This window comes from Sminthopsis crassicaudata, chromosome 2, assembly GCF_048593235.1.
Source record: "Sminthopsis crassicaudata isolate SCR6 chromosome 2, ASM4859323v1, whole genome shotgun sequence".
In the NCBI taxonomy this organism is placed as follows: Eukaryota; Metazoa; Chordata; class Mammalia; order Dasyuromorphia; family Dasyuridae; genus Sminthopsis; species Sminthopsis crassicaudata.
Window position 1 is genome coordinate 296,513,705 of NC_133618.1, and position 7,742 is coordinate 296,521,446.

Sequence of the window (7,742 nt, forward strand, 5' to 3'; positions counted from 1 at the left end):
TGCTCATCATTTTTTATAGAATAGTGTAAAGGGCTGAAACTCTGAGTTGATGTAATGAGGTCAAACAACCAAGCATTTAAGGTTAATTACCCATTGGACAATACTCTATTAGAATATGGTTGGAAAATGACCCTTCCCACTATCTTGTGCTGGCCCAATTTGGTGTATACAGAGAATTATAGGAGGGACTAGGGGGTAGAGTAAGACAAACCAGATGGAGTTTGACAATAGAAGAGATGAGGAGAGGTCACAAAGATTCTGTGTCCATTCCTTTCACTTCTATCCCTAAAGACCAAGAAAAAAGACCAAGGACTTTGCTTATCTTGACTCCGGCTGATTCTAAGGTATCCAGGGTGCTAACTCGGTCTCCACAGAACAGTAACATTCACATGCCATAAATTATTTAGCCATTTCTTAATTGATGGACGTCTCCTCAGTTTCCAATTCCTTGCCATTATAAAAAGAGCTGCTACAAAAATTTTTGCACATGTGGGTCCTTTTTTCCTCTTTTATGATTTCTTTGATTCTTTGAATCTTATGATTTGTGACACTGCTGGATCAAAGAGTATCCATAGTTGTACACGGGCTATTCTTTCAATTTAAACTTATACTGCTGATTTAAGTCACAAGAACTAAAGAGGGAAGATGCTACTATGAAGTCCAAAGGGGCCCCTGTGGGTACCTACTCCTAAAACTAAAATTCATGTATCCCCATTGATGTATTTTTTATTAACAGTCAGTAAATACAATTAGCATGTAGAAAAGCCATTTATTAAGATGTCCTAATGATAACAGGTGCCAATATATTCACCCCATAAGCCACATAATTTCTGGAAAGAAATAAGAACATACATAGAATATAGTGGTAGTAAAATACAGATGCCAAAACCACATGAGGCTAATACTATTGATGACTCCATCATTGCAGGACCTTGTTGAACTTTCTCTTTGTGTATGTGTGTGTTAGTGTGTGTGTGATGAACTCCTTGGTAGTCTCATGAAGCCTATGAACCCTTTCTCCTCAAAATAATGCTATTAAAACCATAACATAAAATATGTAGGATTATAAAGGAGTTAAATTACATTGAAATACGTATCAAAATATTTAAAACAACAACAAAAGAATGTTCACGGATCGCAGATAAAAAATCTAGATGGTCCCTTCTGGATGTAGAATTTCTTTTGGGTTATTGGAACAATAATATTGGAACTTCTCTGGACTGTCTCCATGGGTTATAAGCTACTTGTAAATGCATGATTGGTTCTTTTCATAGCTGGCAAGCATCCTACTTTTCAATCTTCCAGTTCTGAGTGAATTCTTTCAGTATTTGTGTTTCTGGACTATTTGGCTTTCTTTCATTCACTTGTACCTCAGATTCTCAAACTAATGCTACAAACATTGGATTTAATTTAGGTAACTAGTTCTTTTGCTATATATTACAGCGATGTCAAGGAATGAGAGGAAATTCTTCTTTCTTTCCTGACTGCTAGTTTTCTTTTGAGCTCAGCAGAATGATCAAAATGTCTGGGGTTGTATTGACTGACAAACTGACTGTACTGAATGTTTTAAAGGTCTTCTGGAGGCATGGCCAGTCATGGATCATCCAGTGAAATTGCTTCTTTTTGACAGGACATCAACGCTTTGTTAACTTATTATGACCTTACTATGAAGACATCATATTGGCCTGTCATATCAACTGATGTGGGTAAAGGAGCCAAGTCTTTCCCTACCTTACGTTAGTTATTTTTTGGGAACTGATGGTGGGGTGGAACTAGAGCTGTGACTTTAAAAGCATAAGGAGTTCTTGGTGAGGAACTTTCTCTGACAATGCAAGTTGGTACTTCTTCTGCATCTTATAATGTTAGACATTTGTCTAGAGCCATTGAAAGGTTGAATGATTTGCCTAAGATTGTAACCAGGAGTGTCAGAGATGGAATTTGGATCCCAGTTTCTCTGAATCTGAGACCAATTCTCTATCACTATCTTGTGATATCTTTTGATTATCTTAGAGAAGATAAGTAGGTAAAAGATAAGTTTTGTAGCTTAAAAGTATAGCTGCCTTTGGGCTTTTGGCTAAGGTAGAAGAAAATAAATGGCACAGTGGATAGTACTAAGAGTCATGAAAAATAAATTTTTTTTGAGTTCAGATTCATCCTCAGACACTATGTGAGCCTGGGCAAGTCACTTACCCTTGTTTACCTCAGTATCCTCATCTGTAAAATGATTTGGAGAAGGAAATGGCAAAGCCCTCCAGTATCTCCCAAGAAAATCCCAAATAAGGTCACAAAGAGTTGCGTATAACTAAAACAACTAAAAAACAGCAAAAGAGTATCTTATAATGAGATCTTTTTTGTGTGTGTGTCTAAAGAACTAAAAGTTTTTGGTTAGATCCAAGCTATCATTTGATGTGGAATTCCACAGTATACCAAATAGCATTATTGGTCTGAGTGTGCTATGCATTCACATAGTAAATGCTGTTTAAATTTTGGGGCATCTAGAGGGTTGAATTCATCTTCCTGAGTTCAAATTTGGCTCCAGTCCCTTATTAGCTAGCTATAAACCTCCTGACTGACTTTGCTAAGAAAACCCCAAATGGGGTCACAAAGAATTGCACACCACTTTAACAACTGAACAACAACAATTATTAGCTATTATACAAACATTTTAGGAAGGGCTGATTGTAACTTAGAGATACTTTATGAGTATAGATTTATGAGATCAGGTCACTTATTGACCTTTTCTAATGAATACTTCAAAATATGCATTTATTCAGTAAATACTTATCATGTATTTTCTGTGTGCCCGGCATGGTGCTATGGACTGGCAACTCAACAACAAAAATAAAATCAATCCCCTTTCTGGGACTTTTATGGAAATGCTTATTGAGCATTTTCTATCTGTAAGGCACAGTGTTGTCTATAGAGATAAGTCACAAGCTCTGCTTTCAAAAATATTATGCATATTTCTGATATCCTTTTGTTTTGATCTGGATCTGTGATTTCATTGAATGTTAAGAACTCTTAGTATGGAAAACTCTCCACCAATGTAGATGAGCAATTCATTTATAACTTATAAATTTAGACTACTCTTCACAAAAAATCAGCATTAAGAACTGATTTCAAATCCAGTAACCTACATAGCTTCCTTTTGATAACCTCTTGCTAATCTTTTACCTGTGAATTTATTTAAACTCTTCTCACCCCCAATTATTTTCCTCCCACAACATCTGGGAGGAATGATCCACATGCATGCTTAGAATAATGTTTATTCCCTGGGATGATGGTAGATGTGGGAAGGTTCAATGAAAGTTAAAGCTTCAATGGCATGATTTTCTGAGAACCTAAAAAACCCCCTTTCATCTGAAAGGCTTTTTATGATCCCTAGAAGTTATATGTGGAAAGAGGAATGTATTAGGCTGGAATCGAAGCAGAACACTTTACATCTTAGATTCATGCTCTGGGACTGTGAGTCATGCCTCTGGCCAGGGGCAGGTGGCTTAGTTGTTTGCACAGGTCCTCATCTGTGGATTGAGGGCTGTTTTTTCTCTTCTCCAGTGGTGTTAAAACGATGGTGATGGAACCTGCTTCTGACAGCTTGGCATTTACCACATCTGACATTTATCTCTTAAATACCCAGCCTAATGCAAATACATGCGATGATTCTCACTTAGGATGTTTTATTGCTTATTGGATTCTCTTTTCAGTATCCTTGGGGCACAGTACAAGGGGTTATCCACAATTACCAGCTGATGAGAGCGAAGCCTTTTGAAGACACAAAGGCTGATATAAGCCCTAAGTATTGGCAGGACTCTTTCTGCAATCCTTTTGCATGACTGATACAATTCAAAAGAAATTACATTATGGAGTGCTACCTGGGCAAGCTCTGTGGAGAGCAACTAAAAACGATTAAATGTTTTGAAAATCAGAAGCTTGAATTAAAGGGAAGAGGATAGAATATTTTTGTTCCTGAATCACATAAAGTTGGGGGAGAAATTATACTCTACTAATACATAAGTGAATGCTAAGATAAAGATAGAAAAATGATTATTTTCATAAAACATATAAGACAAAAGAGATCAGAGGGGATTTGAACTCTAGTATGTAAAAGATAGTTTAAGGGTGTTATATATGGAATTGGAAGATGAGTTTAAGTCCAGACTTAAATGCTCATTAACTTTAGGTGAATTATTTAACCTTTCTGAGTCTCAGTTTCCTTATCTGTAAAAGTGGTTTTAATAAAAGCATCTTGTGGGAGGCAAGAAAAGAAGGAAAAAAAGAAAAAAAAAAGAAATTTACATGATAACTTTATTATATGTGTAAAAAGAACAGCAAATTGTATATAATAGATTTGCAGTTTCATGTGTAATTATTATTTTCATCATACTATGTTATGGAAACACTAATTTTATCCCATAAATTAAAAACAAAATAAGCAGAAAAAAACACCTCACAGCATTATTGGGAGGAAACAACCTTGAACTGTGAAAAACTACATCAATGTGAATGTTATTAAAATTAGCTTAGGGTAGAATTAATTCTTAAGGGCATCTTTTTCATCCAAACTTATAACTCTTTTTGAATGGACAATTTCTAACAAAACTACAACCATTCACTTAATCACCCATGCTTAAAATTTTGGTTGTATTTGTGATGGTTGGTCATCCAATTAGCTAACAAGTCATGTCAATTCAACTTTTGCAATATTCCTCATATCCACTGTTTCCTTAAAAAAATATTATAAAAATATTTACTTGCTACAAATAGCCAGGACAAACACTTATCCCCAACAACTTGAGGTATTAGCCATTCTGCACAATCTGGATCTTTGGAAAGGGGTGCAGAATAGGTTCGCAATTTAAGTTAACTCCTTCATAGTATTTAATCCTACTAAGTTCCAAGTCCAAAAGCCCATCCTGGATTTGAATATGGGAACCACAGCTTCTCAAGGATTTCCTTATGTGTTGGTTGCAATTTGTGGTCTGAGATATTGGGCTTGATATTAATAATGATGATAATACATTTATATAGTGCTTGCCATGTTCCAGGTGTTATCTTAAGTTCTTTACAATTTTTATTTCATTTGATCCTCATCACCATTATGGGAGATACATGCTATTTTTTGCTATACATAGTTGTTTGTCATACTATATTGCTGTTACTATGTACAATGTTTTTGCTCACTTCATTTTGCATCAGTTTGTGTAAACCTTTCTAGATTTTTTGGAAATCATTCTGCTTGGATGATTTTTAAAGAGGCCTGTAGAGACTTACATGAACTGATGCTAAGTGAAGTGAGTGCAATCAAGAAAACATTGTACACAGCAACAACAAGGTTTTATGATGACCGATTCTGATGGATGTGACTCTTCAACCACAAGGTGATTCAGGCCAATTCCTATGGTCTTATGATGAAGAGAGCCATCTGCACCCAGAGAGAGGAACATGGGGACTGAGTGTGGATCACAACATGGTATTTTCACTTATTTTGGTTGCTGTTTGCTTGCATTTTGTTTTCTTTCTTATTTTTTCCTTTTTGATCTGATTTTTCTTGTGCAGTGTGATAATTGTTGAAAAATGTATAAAAGAATTGCACATGCTTAGCATATTGGATTACTTGCCATCCAGAGGAGGAGATAGGGAGAAAGGAAGAAAAAAAAAATTGAACACAAGGTTTTACAAAGGTAATGTTGAAGATTATCTAAAATAAAAAGCTTTAATCAAAAATCATTCTACTTATTATTTCTTATAACACAATAGCATTTTATTACAATCGCATATCACAAATTGTTCAGTCATTCCTCAATTGAAGGGCATCCCTTCAATTTCCAATTCTCAGCCAGAACAAAAAAAAAGCTACAATAAATATTTTTGTACAAATAAGCCCTTTCTATTTCCTTCTCCAATGCCATTAAAAAAATCTCATTGAGATACAGACCTAGTAATCACATTGCTGGATCTAAGGGTATGTGCAGTTTTATAGTGCTTTGAATCTTAGGTGCTCTTCTTACCCTCATTTTATAAATAAACAAATGGAGGCAAATGAAGATTAAATGACTTGTCCAGTCATGTAGCTGAGGTTGGATTTGAAATCAGGCCCTCCTGACTTCAGGGTGATTTCTTCTATTTTCTGGATCATCTGGCTGCATATGACTTGAGTTCTCAAGGTTGGGGCCTCTACTCCCTGTACCTAGAACTGAAAAGGACACACAAAATGAAACCAAAATCATAGAATCTAAGGAAAGATGGAGTTAATCACCTTCCTTCCTTAGCTTCCTGTTGTCGATGAATATTTCATCCATGGCTGCCATTGAAAAGAGAGGCAGCTCTGCCTATTTATTCCTATGGCCTTAGGAAGAATTTGTTAGCTCTAGGTAGAGCCTCCCAATTGATTTCTTTGTTTCCAGCCTTTCCTTTTTCTAATCTGAATTTTGCTTTCCTTCTAGATCAATCTCCTTTAAGCAAGAGGCCATCATGAGCACTTTTTGGCTCAGAATTCTCCAGTGGCTTTCTATTACCTACCTATTACCTAGCCTTAATACTGCACCCTTCTCCCATCCATGTTTTCTACTTTTATATTATACCTTTCCTCATCAACATGCCCAGTGCTCTATCACAGAGATGTATTCCTCCCTCCCTTGCTTCCTTCCTCCTTCTCTCCCTCCCTCCTTCCCTTCCTTCCTTCCCTTTCTCCTTCTCTCCCTCCCTCCTTCTCTTCCTTTCTCCCTTCTTCTCTTCCTTCCTCCCTTCCTTCCTTCCTCCCTTCCTTCCTTCCTCCCTTCCTTCCCTTCCTCCCTCTCTCCCTCCCTCCTTCTCTTCCTTCCTCCCTTCTTCCCTCCCTTCCTCCCACTCTTTCTTTCCTCCCTCCCTCCCTTCCTCCCATCCTTCCTTCCTTCCTTCTTTCTTCCCTCTCACCCTTCTTTTCTCCCTCCCTCCCACCCTCCCATTCTTCCTTCCTCCTTCCCTTCCCTCTCTCCCTCCTTCCTTCCCTCCATAACAATCTCATTGTACCATAACTCACTTTTGATTGAGTGACTTCAGAGTGACAACAAAACAACTTAGTGGCAGAACAAAGATTAGAACCCAGGTGTGATCTGTGTGATGGACTTTAGAATGTCATTCCAGTAATGTTTCAGTGCATTCTGTTAATTATTATCAATACCCATCCACTTCAAACACTTACTAATTGTAGCAAATCACTTAAAAAATCTCTGCTTGTCTCAGTTTCATCATCCATAAAATGGGGAAAATAATAGCACCTACTCCTAGGGTTGTGGTGAGGCTCAGATGAGATCATATTTGTCAAGCACTTGGCAAACTTTAAGCATTATACATGTTAGTTAGTATTATATTAGTATTTGAAGTATATGTAGTATTTAGAAGGTTGTATATTAAGGCAGCTAGGTGGTACAGCTGGTAGAGTGCTGGACCTGGAGTCAGGAAACACTGGGTTCAAATCCAGCCTTAAACAATTACTAACTATGTGATCCTGTAAAATTACTTACTTTTATTTGCTTCAGTTTTCTCTTTTGTAAAATGAGGCCCATAATAGCTAAAATGAAGATTGTAATAGGACCCACCATCTAACATCATGGTGAAGAGTAAAAGAAATAATAATTGTAAATCACTTGACACAGTGACTGGCACATAATTAATACTATATAGATGTTGGGGCAGCAAAGTGGTGGTGTAGAGAGTACTAGAATTGAAGTCGGGAAGATTCTTCATGAGTTCATCTCTGGGCT